We start from the raw sequence: 15,106 nt of genomic DNA, 5'->3' as shown, positions 1-15,106 counted from the left end.
TTAAAAAAAAGGTTTTATTTATTTTTAGAGAGGGGAAGGGAGGGAGAAAGAGAGGGAGAGAAACATTGAGGATCGAAGATTGGTTGCCTCTCACATTCACCCCAAGCAAGGACCAGCCTTCAACCCAGGCACGTGCCCTGACCGGGAATTGAACCAGTGAGCTTTTGCTTTGTGGCATAACACTCAACCGACGGAGCCAGGGGGAACATTTTCTTAAAAATCTGTATTTCTGAAATGATTAGCAAACAGTCCAGCTTATTGTCTTACAAGTAGGGACCAATAGAGGCCCACTGAGACTGGGATGCTGCAGTCCTCTCGTTCATGGGCACCCCTCCCAGACAACACCTTCCTCAGACCCAGCCTTAGGGCCAGGAAAAGCTCCTTCCACCACGTGCTTGGCCTCAAAGCAGGCTGGGCTTCCTGGATAAGGAGGCTCGAGGGCTGGTGGAAGTAGAGCAGGGTGAGGGGTGGCCGCAGGGCTTTCCAGAGCAGGTAGATATCTTACACAAAGGCTCAGAAGTGTTAATGAGTGCAGGATGTTCTTGGAATAAGAAGATTGGCCCAGGAGGACTTCTGGAAGACTACCAAGAGCAGAAAGTGCTATGTTTTAGCCTGCAGGGCCCCATGGCCTGCTTACTCTTGCTGAAACAACCACGGGCAGAGGGCCAGGCTGGCACAGGAGGCAAGGTGTTCAAACCACTCTAAGCTGCTGCTGTGTCATTTCTTCCTCCAGCCCATCAGTCTTTATTTAGCCCTGCTCAGCACTAGACCCCGAGTTTCCAGCCGCTGAGAAAGGATCATGCCGTGACATGGGAGGGAAAGGCACACATAGCTCAGGGTCGTGGTTAAAAGGCAGGCTCTGAAAAGACCATGACAGATCAGAGTTCAATTCCCTGCTCCACCCCTTACTAACCCTGTCATCAAAATGTGTACTGAGCCCTGACTGGTTTGATGCCTGCGTTGTGGGCCAGGTCCCTGGTGGGAAGTGTGCGAGAGACAACCGATCGATGTTTCTCTCACACATTGATGTGTCTCTCCCCTTCTGTCTCCCTCCTTTCCTCGCTCTAAAAATAAATAACAATCTTTTTAAAAATGCTTATTGAGACCGCTGGCCGTAGCTCAATTGGTAGAGCATTGTTCCGATATGCCAAGGTTGCATGTTTGATCCCCTCTTAGGGCGTCTACTGGAGGCGACCAATCAATGTTTCTCTCTCACACTGATGTCTTTCTCTCTCTCTCTCTTTCCCTCTCTCCCTCTCTCTCTCTCTCTCTCTCTTTCTCGGCATAGCCTTGGGTGAAGATTTAAAAAACAGACCTGGCTGGTACAACTCAGTTGGTTGGAGCATTGTCCCGTAACCAAAACGCTACAGGTTCAATTCTGGTCAGAGCACATACCCAGGTTGTGGGTTCAATCCCTGGTCCAAGTGCATACGATACGATCCCTGGTCCAGGTGCGTACAGGAGGCAGCCAATTGATGCTTCTCTCTCGCATCAATGTTTCTCTATCTTGCTTTCTCTCCCTAAAAGCAATGAAAAAAAAAAAGTCCTGGGGTGAGGATTATAAAAAGAAAAGAAAAGAAAAGAAAAAAGTAAAGAAGCAAGCAATGAATGCATGAATAAGTGGAACAACAAATTGATGTTTCTCTCTCTTTCTCTTCCTCTCTCTCTAAAATCAATCAATAAAAATTTTTTTTTTAATGTTAACTGAGAAACTCTTATGTACTAAGCCCTGGTGGAACAGCTAAGAGCACATAGACACACTTTCTGCCCACACAGAGGTCAAAGCTCAAGGATCTCTCTGAGCCTCAGTTTCCTAATCTATATAATAGAGATCATAATAGTGCCCCTCACACCTGGCTTTGTGTGTGTAGGTGTGTGTAGACTGAGTTAATGCCAGGTACCCTGAACAGTCAGTGTTGAATATACAAGGCTATTATAATGGATGAATTTAGGTAGTGCAGGGCTTCCTGGGTGAATTCTGCCTCAGCTCTGCTTCAACCAACCTTTATTGAGCACTTACTATGTACTAGGTACCAAGCTAAGCAGTTTAACATTCATCACCTTGTTTCATCCTCTGGCAACTTTGTGAGGTAGGTAAAGCTTCTCCTGTTTGACAGTTGGGGAAACTGAGGCTCAGGGAGGTAAGTTATCCAGTCAAAGGTCGCACAGGGATGGACTCACACCCAGAACTCTTGCAGCCAAATCTACTGAGCTTACCAGGATACAACATAGGGAGCTGTTGGGATTGTTCCATAAGTCAAGAGATGTGATGTCCTCTGTTGACACTTGGTCCTTTCGGTTTGCAGGCTGGCACTCAATCCACTGAGCCACACCAGCCAGAGCTCTCTTTCTCTTTTTAAAATGGAGATATAATTCACGTACCATAACATTCACCAGTTTAAAATGTAAAATTCAGTGGTTTTCAGTTTAGTCTCAAGGTTGTGCAACCATCGCCCCCCAAAAGAAATCTCATACTCACTAGGGGTCACTCCCATTCTCCTACCCTCCCCACCCCCTGAGCAACCACTAATCTCCTTTCTGTCTCTGGATTTGCCTACCCTGGACAGTTTATATAAATAGGGTCATACACAATGTAGCCTTTTATGTCTGGCTCCTTTCATAGAACATAATGTTTTCAAGGTCCATTCATGTTGTAGCATGTCGGTACATCATCCCTTTGTATAAATACAGACATTCCGGCCATTGTATAGATATAGACATTTTGTTTCTCCATTTATAGCCTAGTTCCTTTTGACCACAAAGCCACATGCCTTCCCAGGTGGTCCTGGGTGCTGGTCACATGAGCTTGGGGTTGTGGGGGCTGTGGCCTCACTGTTTCACCTGGTACATGTTGACATTGTCCAGGTTGATGAGGGTGTGTCTGAGGAGCTGTGATGCTACTTCATCAGCAAAGGTTCCAGAGAAAATGTGGCCCAATGGTATGGAATTCAAGTCCCCTGAAACTTCCCAGGGGCTTCCAGGGGCTCCTGTCCTGCATCCGTGCACTTGTGGGTAGACTCAGACTCAGAGTGTAAGAACATGGGCCCACTCATCCACTCCATAATGTTGTTAGTGACAATAGCTTTGACAGTAATGACAGTAGCGGTACTATCCATTGTGAAAGCTCAAAACAGGGCCAGTCTGGGGGGAGTGCTTCACACAACAGGAAGCTGACTCACTTTTCTGAGCATCTACTGTAAACCTGACCTTCACTGGGTCCTCTGCATGGGTGGGGAGGAGGGGGTTAGGGGGGCAGCTTACATAATAAGAATCATGACCTTGTTCACATTGGTTAGTGATCTCGTAGCAGCCTCAAAATAGCACCTTCCACGTAGCTCTCATTTTCATTGTACAAATGAATAAAATGAGGCCCAGAGAAGCGAAGTCACTAGCCCAAGGTCACATAGCTACTAATTAAAGCCTGGGCTTGCTCAGAGAGTCCTCTCTGCCTTCTTCAGGGAGCCTTCCTGCCCCTTCTCCAGGCCCTCATCCCTGTCCTGCACTTTGAGCTCACAGATGGGAACTGGCATTCTTCCAGGAGGGCATGTCTGGCACAGGGCCTGGCATAGAGTCCACAAATGTTTATCAAAAATAATGAGCAAATGAATGAAAAGTCCCCGATTTGTTTTAAGCAGAGAGCATGGAGGCACCCCATCTCTGCCTGTGTCCTCTGATCCTCACGCAATATGGAACAAATAATAGCGATGGTACATCCAGCTCCTTCACTCCTTCACTCACTCATTCATTCAGCAGCTAGCAGTGAATAAGCCAACAGAGTTCTAAAGTGGACATGGTTCCCATTCCAGATCTGGTGGAGAGTCAGAGCAGGTCGGGACAACATAGGCCAGATCACGCCCTCCCTTGGAGGAAGTCCGAGAATTGAGGGAGTTGCCTGGAGGAGAGCAAGGAGAGTTAGGAGGCTGGTTAACAGCATGGACTTGGGACTTGAGACTTGGGTTCAGTGCTGCCTCTGTCACCTACCAGCTGAGAGACTCTAGGGAGATTGTGTGTGGGAATCATTGACACACATGGGGCATGTGGCATCCTCCTGTGGCTGGGGGTGAAGGAAAGAGGGCCACCACGGCTGATTCCAGAAGAGCAAACACGGAGGGAAGTTGGTGACAGCAGCTCAGCCCTGTGGGGAACTCAGGGAGGACAGTAGCTCTGGAAGCACCTCAGGACAGGGCTGCCATTGGGAGTCTAGTCATAGGGCTCTCCCAGGATTTAATAAAGAAGTGGGGTGTGAGCTGGGCATTACAGACAGGCCTGAGAGAGTTTAGTGAGGAGCAAACAGGAAGCTGCTAGGGCAGAGGCTGTCTGTGGGCCTGCCTGGACAGCAGAGGCTACTAGGCAGGTGAAGCTAGAACACCTGTGAAGCCCCCCACCCGCTCCACATCCATCCTGGCTGAGGAGCTGGGCAGGTACGTGGTGGGCCCAACAGAGCAGCTGTGATGACCTGGCTCCTCTAGGGGGCAACCAGAGCCCATCTGAAATGGGAGTTTTCAACCCAAACAGCATTTCACTTTCTACTTCAGCAGGGATTTACACAGAAGGTGGGTAGCTGGGGCTGTGGGATCAAATGGACTGTTCAAATCCCAGCCACGGATAATGACGCATTTAGTCTGGAACAATTATTGATATCTGCAGTGTGGTCCCTGCATGCCAGGCATTGGGCATTACATTCTTTGGTTCTTGTGGCAGCATTGTGGAGTGGGCATCAGAGGAAACAGTCACAGAGAGGGCAAGTGACTTGCTCAGAGTCACACAGCTAGAAATGGCAAAACCCGGGTTCAAGCCCAGGGACCTGTGATTCTGGGCTGGGCTCTTCCCAGCTGTACTAACTCCCACCAGCTCAGCTTATTCCCAACCGAATGAGCCTCTATATCCTCACCTATGAAATGAGGATGACAACTGTACCTACCCCATGGGAATATCATGCAGATTAAGGGAGACAGTTCGATGAAGTGATTTTTGTGTGGAGACTGTCACATGATGAGTTTTTCGCAAATGACGCTGCCCTCATCATTGCTACACCATCATTGCCATTATTACTGGTAGGCAGCAAAACCAGGAGGAGGTGAGTAGAATTTTGTTCCAGTAAAAGCAGGAATGGATGAAGGAGAGCATTTACAGCAGAGGGAGATAGAGGCAGAAGAGGGATCCCAGGCAGCCTCTAGGTCCCCCTGCGCTGGGGACTATGCCAGACCTAGCCTGAGTGGGAAGGATCTGGGGCTTCCCTCCCTCAGCAGGTGGGGGGCTGGCATTGTTAGTGAGGCTGTAGACAAGAGCAAACACAGAGGGCAGCTGGCGACGAGAACTCAGTCCTGCCACCTTCCAAAAAGGATCTGAGGCAACTTTTAGAAATTTGTAGCATAAAAACAACAAAAGCAGCAAGCAAACAGAAACTGAAGAAGAGGAATAGAAATCACAGAAAGAGAAGAATCGCGTAGAAGGAAGGTCAGCATGCGGTGGGGCTGCCTGTGTGACAGTTACAGCCAAAGGGCAGGGTAGCAATTAATGTCATCTGTGCGCCCTCTAGTGGGATTAGATGGAAAGAATACTTATTTCAATATTTATTTATTTATTTATAGATTTTATTTATTTATTTTTAGAGAGGAGAAGGGAGGGAGAAAGAGAGGGAGCAAAACATCAATGTGTGGTTGCCTCTTGTGTGTCCCCAACTGGGGACCTGGCCCACAACCCAAGTATATGGCCTGACTGGGAATGGAACCAGCAACTAATGATGAGTTCAGAGTTTTCAGAAAGGAGAAACTGAAGCCCAAAGGGGGTGGATAGGCCTGTCCAACATCAGTCAGCTCAGTAGGGCAGGGTAGAAAATGAATAGGACTAAGATAAAAGGTTGAAAATTTCCCCCTCCAACCAGGAGGTGATGTTATTCTTAGTAATGATGGGTTTGTTGGGAGAGATCATCCCTCTCTCCAGGTGGGCGTGGCCGTCATTGGCTCTGCTCCTCCCATCCTGGAGCAAGGGGCTCCTCCTGCGTGTACCACACATGCCCCAGTGTGACTGTTCTAGACACAGCTCTCAGGATTTAATGGTGAGTGTGACTCAGGCAGTGCAGCCCGCTGGGTTTGGTGGTGGGGGTGGAGAGGGAAGCCCCCAAAAGCCCCTCTTCCCCACTTCTGACTCCTACTTCTGCAAGCTATACTTATCCAGCCTTTGTCATTGAACTGTGCTTCCTCTTATTAGCATTATATTTTTAGCGTTCCTACCAGGCTAAGCTGTGGGAGAGAAGGCCCAGACCCACAGGGAAGTCAGGGAGAAATAGGCTCTGACCACTGGCCTAAGTTTTTTACCTTTACTTGGGGGCAGTTGTGGAATCAAATTGTTGAGAGAGTTCAGTAAGTTAATATGTAGGTAAGCCTAGCACAGTGCCTGGTTGAATAACTAGTAGTAGTAGTAGTAGAAATATCCTTCACAGTTGAGGCTGAATGTCATCTCCTCCAGGAAGCCATTCCTGACTTTCCCAGGCTGCATTTGGTACCTGAGTTTCCTGTGCATTCCTGGTCCTTCTGAGCTGTGTTATAATTGCCTTTTGATTGTCTCTTTCCCACACTTAACAGTGGCCTCAAGGAGAGGTGTACCACATCTTGATCACTGCTTCTGTCCCCAATATGGCTGGCTCAGGTAAGAGTGACAAATATATCTTAGGTAACTGAGTAGGACTTATGATAGCATGTATCCTGGAGCTTGGGACCTGTCCCTCAGCTCTGCCACTCAGACACTCTTTGACTTAAGCTCTTGGAGGTGCAGTTTGCCTCTACCCAGGTAATATGGGGATGATGTGAGGAAGCAATGAGACCCTCTGCACACTGCCAGGCACACCCTAGGTGCTCAGGAAATATTCACTGTTGTTCTGCAATTTCAGATTAAATGCACGCCCCACCCCCCCCCCACTTGTCCAGGCCTCCCCTGCTCCCTCCAACCCCTGGAGGAGCTTTCATTCCTTCTCTGGACTCCTGTGTCCTCAGTGATTCCCCTCTCACAGCACTGATCATATTTCTTTCTGCTGCTCTGTCACCTTCCCCAGACAAAGTAGGACAGGCTTGTGCCTCACCCAATACTCAGCCCAGGACCTAGTCCAAAGTAGGGACTTGGAAAATGCTTTCTGAAGGACCCAGGTGTCTGTTCCCTTGCCTTCCTGCCTCTGCACTGTAGTCCCTGGATTACCATTTCCTTTCATCTCAGTCTATACAATCCTGTTCTCACTGGGCAAGGCCTAGCACGAACGTCACCTTCCCCAGGATGTCCTTCCTGAGCAAACTGACACTGTGACTTTTATCTTCTTGGAAATCGTAAAGCTCTGACCTCTTCAACGAGCTTGGCACCTTTAGGTTTGTTGATTTGTTTTGCTGGATAATTCTTCTCTTTGCATATCACATTCCCAATGAAATTTTATTTTCCAGTAAGGCTGATGGTATCTGCCAACATTTATCATTAGAGAAACATAGCTCCTCCAGACAGCTGTGCATAGCATGTGGAACATAGCACATACATATAAAATTAATTTGTTTCTTGCCTACTTCAGAAAAGGATTTAAAATGGAGTGAGGTCTGTAAATTTAGTTAATATTGTACCAGTGATACTTTCCTGTGTTATGTTTTTAAAAAGGTTTTATTTATTTATTTATTTTTAGAGAATGGGGAAGAGAGGGAGAAAAACATCAATCAGTTCGAACTGGTAACCCAAGCCTGTACCCTGACTGGGGATTGACCTGGTGACCTTGCGTCTTGCAGGACGATGCCCAACAAACTGAGCCACACCAGTCAAGGCTTAGTTTTCTGGTTTGATTTATAGTATTAATATGTAAAATGTCACTATAGAAGAAAGCTTGGTGAAGCATACATGGGACTGTGTTTATTATTTTTGCAATTTCCTGTAAGTATATAACTATTTAAAAATAAAAATTTTATAAAAGAACTCAAGGCTGGTTAAACCTATAAAACTATATTAAATATTAAAGCAATATCTAGATTATATGGGACATACAGATTTGGCTGTACAAGCTTGCTTGTTTAGTTTTATAATATGAAAAGACTGATAACAACCTAAGCGTTCAACTGTAGGGGATTGTTTTGAGAATAGTGATTCCATCCCTACAGTAGAATACTATACAGGCATTGGAAAGTACCATGTAGAAATGTACTTATTGTTTTGGGAAAGTTTTAACCAATATTTTAGTGAGTTAAAAATATCAAATGATATATCAGATCTGGAAGGATATTCACCAAAATATTAAAAGTGATTGTCTTAGGACGAATGAATTGCAGATGACTTTTTATCTTTAGGCTTACTAGTATATGTCCATTTCTCTACAATGCAAATAGTATTTGCCTAGTCAAAATTATTTATTTAAAAATAGTTTATTTATTTATTTATTGGGGGCAGGGGGAGAGAGAAGGAGAGAAACATAGATGTGTAAGAAATACAGCAATCGGTTGCCTCTTGCATGCCCCAACCTGGGACCAGGCCCACAACCTAGCAATATGCCCTGACTTGTAATCAACTGGCGGTCTTCCACTTTGCAGAAGGACGCTCAGCCAACTAAGCCACGCCAGACAGGCCCCCAGTAAAAAATGTTTAAAGAATAGCAATGAAATAATGTTCATAAAGGGGATGATCATAAATTATCAATAAGGAGAAAGTTAACGTACCAGAGTCAGGAGTGAGGTTGTTATAGGAATTGAGGTCCTGGCAGGCCCAATAAAAGGGGAAATGGTACATTATGAAGTTCTCTTTGGATAAAAGTTCCTTGGAGGGTCCGATATTGCCCCCTACAATGTGGAATTCCCAAAGGTCTGCACTTCAAGGCAGCGGGCACTAGACTAGACTTGCAGCTCTAGTTTTGGCTCCTTCATGAATAAGTGGTCTTGAGAAAACTCTGCCCTTCTCAGAGCCTCAGTTTTTCCGTCAGTAACACAGAAGGAAGAGATGGATCTCAAAGTCTCCACGACTTTTTCCACTCACTTTAATTACTAAACTGGCTAATTTTTCTAAACGCCCTACGGGGTTAATCCGCATTGGCCCCGCCTTCATGGGCCCGCCCCCTGTGGGCCCCGCCCCCTATTGGCCCCGCCCCGCGGCACCAGCACCCTCCCGGGTGGCACCTTTGACCCCGCCCCCAGGCCGTGCGTCCACCGGAAGTGCCCAAGCGCAGGCAGCTCACTTCCGCCTGACAGGTGACAGCCGCGGGTCTCCGAGCAGCCGGCGGCACTGTCGCACCGGGAGTGCGGGAGGACGAGGCCGCGGACATTTTGCTGCCGAGCCGCGCAGTGGCGCCGGGAGCCGTTCGAACCTACGGGTGAGAAAGTCGGGAGTCCGGCGAGGCAGAAGAAGACGTGGGGCGGGAAGTCGGGGATCCTAGGTGAGGGGATTTCGGGGTCAAAGGTCATGGAGAGGACGGGGCGCAAGAGGGCGAGAGAGTGGCTTCCCAAGCCCCGAAGAGACGGAAGGACTGCAGGTTCATTCATTCACGCCCACTTGCCCGCGGGCTTACGTCCCAGCGTGCCCAGGTCTGCAGCCCCTCCTGAGGCGCCCTCTGGGACAGGCTTCTAGACTTAGGCCCCGAGGAGCTTGCGCTTAAACTCGTCTTCGCGTCCTGGTTTTCCCCTTTCTTCTCTGGACATCCTGAGGCCACCTGATCGTTCAGGGCCTTATCTCTCTGCCAAGGTTGGAAAAGAATTTTTACAAAAATTTTTAAAAAGCCACCTTCTCCGAGGTGGACTTGGGTTTGGTCGATCCCTGTGCTCGTCAGGACCAAGTTAACTGGGGACACCTGTAATAATACAAAAAATGCTGATGCAAATGCTCAGGACTGGTTACTTAGCCCTTACTGTGTACTAGGTACAGTGCTAAGCACCTTACTTACAATGCTGCATTGAAACTTTACAACAATTCTGCGAGATAGCTCCTGTTGTTATCCCCGTTTTATTAGTGAGTAAACTGAGGCAGCAAGAGGTTAAATCACACATTTAAGGGCAGTCGGGTAACACAGACAGAGCCAGGGTTCACCCAGCCTTACCCAGGCTTTCAGGGACCTGCTAAGTGCAGAGACCAAAGAGAAGCTGGAGTAAGGTTGGGGTGCAGGTGCTATTTAATCTCTTTAGCTGCCATTATATTTATTCGCATCTAGGTAAAGAGGTAGCCTGATTGCTTCTCCTCTAATCTTCTCAGGGGGCATTTGATTCACTTTCTTTAGGATGAAACCATTTTGCTGGCTATTCCTAGAAGGGATTACCTTTCAAGATAGAGTGGAAGTTTTTCCTGACTTTTGGGAAGTTAGACACACAACAGGCTATCCATGAAAGTAATTTAAGAATCTTCACAGTGGTTGAGCTGCTTTCCTTTTGGAACGAGGAGGACCCACATGACCCCTAGGGGATCTTTTTGGCCCTAGTTCTTGAAGAGCATTCACAAAGGAAGGGTCTGTGTCTCTCAGAAAAGTGCAGGCCCGGGGCTTTGTGGCTGGGGAGAGCACATCTTGCCTGGGAGACAGTGAGGTGGTTTGGTGGCCCCGGAACTAGGCTCTGTGTGTCTGAGCCTTATTCCTTTGCAGCATTCACTTGCTCCAGTTCTGCCTCAGTTTCTCTGGCAGCAACAGGAGAAAGGCCTGCTGCCTTCTTACCTACTCCTGGGTGTTATAAGACCTAACAAACCCATGAAGGTTTCCATGTGCTTCTGAAGTAATCTGTGATCTAAATATTAATGTAGTTCCTTTTTTTAAAAACTCTGATCTGTTCTCCTAGTTCCACTGAATTCACAGAAATTTAATAGTTACCTTTAAAATTTTTTTGTATTGATTGATTTCTGGGAGATAGGAAAAGCATGCCTTCACTGGTTGATTCTTGTATGTGCCCTGACCAGGGATCGAACCCCCAACTTTGGCCTGTCAGGACAACTCTCCAACCAACTGAGCTACCCTGCCAGGGTTATTATTGTCACCTTATCCCATCCTTGCAAGAGTGGATTTGAGATGAAGTGACTTGTCACAGATGGTAGGAACATGAGCAGAGTTCAGAGCATCGGACTCCCTGTCCTGAGTTGAGCCCACTAGGCTCCTCTGACCTCTTATAAACTGTCATAAAGAGTAGCTTCACTAGTTCCCAAAGAATCAGATCCCTTAGAGGTCATGTAGAGATTATCTGTTAAGTGTTGGTTGAGCAGAGGCTTCATCCTGAGCGGCTTGAAGGGCTCAGAAGTCTAATGGAAAAAGCACTCCTGACTCCCATCAGTCAGCCCTGGGTCTCAACTCCAGCTCGGCAGCTTCCTGGACAGCTTATTTAGGCTGGGCCTCCTTTACCTCAGCTCTAAAATAATACTGGGCACCACCTTTCTTCCCTGCCCCCAGCACTGGTGTGTGCCAGGGGTTAGATGAGGAAATTTGTGCAGAGCCCGTTGTTGCTGCAGTGGGTGCCTTAACCCTAGGCATCTGGTGCCAACTGGAAGCCTGTGTCTGAGAAAAGCTGTCACCCTGGTTTGTGGGGCATTACTTCCTTCTGCAAACAGACCTTCATATACATAGGACCTCTCCCACCCTTCTCGTTTCACTTCCTAAAATGTGTTTCGGAACAAGTTCAGTTCATTGGTCCTGCTGGCTTTGGGCTTGGACTTTCATCTTTTTTCTAGTCACCTTCTGAAACTGTTGGATGTCTTGACTGCTCACTTCCCAGAAAACCCCCGCCTGGCACCAGGGAGGATAGTCCAGGCAGAGGATCAGCAAGTGCAGAGGCAGCGAAGAGCTCAGCAGTTAGAGGAATGCAGAAGGCGGCCTCTGGGCCCGGAGGGTTATAGGCAAGGGAAGGGCCTAACTGTGCTCACATCATATCCTGTGTCAGAGCCCCCTCCACATACCTCCTGTAGCCTGTGTGGCCCCACCTCCCATAGCTCTGGTCACTGTGGGCCCATGGCTGTGGGAGCAATGGATGGTAGTCTGGCCTCACTGAAGGAAGGGGCCTAAGCATTTCTCCCATTGGAGATGTTGCTACCTCATCATCTACACTTTGCCCTTTCTTTTCTTTCTTATCATTTATTTACTTACCTTACATTTATTGGCCGTAAAATGGGCTGTGGAGTCTGGCATTTTCAATTTCGGTTTTGTCAAAATAGCTCGGCAACCAGAGCAGATGTCCGGCTCTGATCCTGGCAGACGCTGTGAATGGAACATTGGGAAGCTGCTCTCTAGCTCAGGTTGGTTTACAAAGCATAACATTTCCCCAACAGGAGAGGAGAACACGAGTCATTCAAATATTTATTGAGAACCTGCTATTTGCCAGGTGCCAGTCTAGGAGCCAGGAATACAGCCGTGAACAAAATGGGCAAAATCCTTGTCCTCGGGGAATTTATATTATGAAGGGAGCAGAAAGTAGACAATATAAGTGTATTATATCGTATGTTGGTGATACATACTTCGAAGAAAAACAAAAGGAGGAAAGGAGGAGGATAGGAAGTGGGGTGGATTAGTTGGGAATGTGTACAGTTTTATTTTATTTTTCATTATATTTCATTGATTATGCTCTTACTGTTGTCCCAATTTTCTTCCCCATTCCCTCCTCCATTCACTACCCCCAACTCCCGCAGGCAGTCGCACGTCATCATTCATGTCCATGGGTCATGTGTATAAGTTCCTTGGCTGCTCCATTTCCTATGCTGCACTTTACATCCCCATGGCTATTCTGTAACTACCTGTTTGTACTTCTTAATCCCCTCCCCTCTTCACCCATTCCCCACATCCCTCTGCCGTCTGGCAACCATCAAAATGCTCTCTGTATCCATGATTCTGTCTCTGTTCTTTTTGTTTGCTTAACTCGTTTTTTAGAGTCAGTTGTTGGGAAAATGTATAATTTTAAATAAAGTGGTCAGAGAAGGCCTCCATGAGAAGGTGACATCTGAGCCAAGATTTAAAAGAAGTGAGGGACTAAGCCATGACTCTATTTGGAGAAGGAATCTCCCTTGTAACGTGAACCATGCATGCAAAGGCCCTGAGGTAGAAACATGCCTGCTTTGTACAAGGGTCAGCAAAGAGGCCAGTATGGCTGGAACTGAGGGAGTAATGGGAAGAACAGGGGAGAAGCATTAAAAGAGGTAATGACAGGGAAGGTGTGTGGGAGAGTGACAGAAGGGTATGTACATCTCCTACAGGGCTTATAATCCATGAGGCCACGTTAGGGACTTTTACTCGAGTGAGATGGGGAGGATTTTGAGCAGAGAGCTGCCACTGTCTTACTTAGACTATAATAGGATCATTCTGTCTGTTGCTGAGCTGGGTGTACAGGGCAGTGTGCAAGCAGCTTTGTAGCAGTACCAGTGGAAGGTGATACTGACCTGTGGCCTGGTGGTAGTGAGAAAGCTGGCGAGAAGCTGCTTAATGGATTCTGGACTCATTTTGAAAGTAGACCTGATAGGATTTGCTGATAGATTAGATATGGGATGTGAAAGAGAGGGGGAGTGTGTTGTTGAGGGCAACTGAGGTTTTGGGCCTGAGAACCTCTTAAAGATGATGTTGGCAGTAATTAGGTAATGAAGACTGCAGGGTGAGCCAGTTGAGGGTAGGGAGGAAGCAGGTCAGTTTTTATCACGTTAAGTTTGAGCTGCCTATCAGCCGTATAGACATTCAAGTTCAGATATTAATTAAGCACTTTGGATATATGAGCTGGGAGTACAGGGAGGAGGTTGGGCCTGGGGATGTAAAGTTGTGAGTGGTCAGCATGCAGATCACACGTACAGCCTTGACGCTGGATGAGATCACCAAAGGCAGTGTGGATGGAGAAGGGAAGAGGTACCAGGTCAGAACCCTGGAGCACGCCGATGTTGAAGGAGAGGACGAGGAGGAAGACAGCAAAGGAGACTGAGAAGGAGCAGATATTGGGGCAGGAGGTAAAGCAGAGAGCATGGAGTCCTGGAGTCCAAGAGCAGAAGGGTTGTCAAGGAGAAGGGAGCCATCTGCAGTGTCAAATGCCAGTCACTGTGAGACTTCTCATTAGACAGGATCACTGCATCTTCTGCTGGCAGGATCCAATAAGTTCTGGCATCAAAGACTATCTTTGAATCTCATCCTTCCTTGCCTTCAGCCAAGCAGGGGGTTTCACAGACTCCTGAACGTGCATGCTTGTTTTGGCTTTGGATGAGTCAGTCCTCTCTGCTCTCTGATTCCTTGCTTTTAAGTGGATTACCTTTTAAAGGAATTAAAGGAGGGGCTATAAGTCATTCAGCACAGAGCCTGCACCCCAGCCAGTGTTGCTGGTGGCTTAGTTATGCTCCATTCGCTCCGTGGTAGGCTGGCATCTGCGGGTCTTCTCCATGTCACCCTCGCCCCTCTCTTTCCAAATCTGACCCACCTTTTCATATTTAGGCAAGCCCCTCATCTAAGGGCTTCCGTGGATGCTCCACCAGTTTCAGAAACCTCCTCCTCGGAGCACTGGTAACAATTATCAGGAAGGCATGCACACTCTGCCCTTCACCGGCATTCTTTTACCTGGCCTCTGAATCTGAGAACTGCGGGGAAAAGACTATCCTTTGTCTGCTGTGTGCACGCTCCTGTGCAGGGCCCAGTCCCAGCCTCAGAGCTGACGGGCTCCGCACGGTCACACATGCCGAATGGATGGCTGCAAACCCTGACAGATCCTCAGAAAGCGTTCCTGTTGTACAGGGGGGGAAACTGAGGTGGTGAGCTTCGTCCTGTAGTCTCTGGCCTCTTTCTCCTTGTCTTGGCTAGTGTTTTTGTTCAGAAGAAGCCCTTGTTACTTTTTTTCAAGTCCAGAGGAACTTTTCTTTTGTTCTTTCCTTTTTTTCTTCAAATTATAAGAGAAAGTTTATTTAGAAGGTTACAAAGGTAGTAGAAGTGAGGCAGCTGGGCTGCATAGGCCCAGGAAACGAGTTACAGAGGCAGAAGAAGGGCCCTGGGAGCTTAGGAGGGGGAAGGGTAAAGGTAATGCGCCTCGGGGGAAGAGGAGGGGGTGGGAAAGGGGCGTGCATACTCCCCAGAGGGAGATCGCCAACTTTTCTTTTTCTAGACAGCAGATCTTTCCACATATTACTGCTTATAGATAGTTGAGAACTGGCACCTGAGGCTAAAATTAGGTTCTAGAGA

At 47.6% G+C, this 15,106-nt stretch overlaps 1 protein-coding gene across 6 annotated transcripts in view; it reads left to right on the top strand.

Moving 5' to 3' along the window:
- The first annotated feature begins 9,176 nt into the window (after nt 1-9,176).
- AP1B1 (adaptor related protein complex 1 subunit beta 1) overlaps nt 9,177-15,106 on the top strand; it is a 45,680-nt gene continuing 39,750 nt past the window's right edge. For 4 of the 6 annotated variants that reach the window (XM_090292834.1, XM_090292833.1, XM_090292829.1 and 1 more), the window contains exon 1: nt 9,177-9,322. The gene's annotated coding sequence lies outside the window, so the exon portion shown is untranslated. Of the gene's footprint in view, nt 9,323-9,364; nt 9,386-12,186; nt 12,208-15,106 lie in introns of those variants that run through there. The other 2 variants (XM_090292831.1, XM_090292832.1) reach the window with 2 other exon arrangements.

This window comes from Furipterus horrens, unplaced genomic scaffold, assembly GCF_987537825.1.
Source record: "Furipterus horrens unplaced genomic scaffold, mFurHor1.1.pri manual_scaffold_11, whole genome shotgun sequence".
Lineage (NCBI taxonomy): Eukaryota > Metazoa > Chordata > Mammalia > Chiroptera > Furipteridae > Furipterus > Furipterus horrens.
The sequence above is the reverse complement of the archived record's forward strand: the minus strand, read 5'-3'. Positions and strand labels throughout refer to the sequence as shown.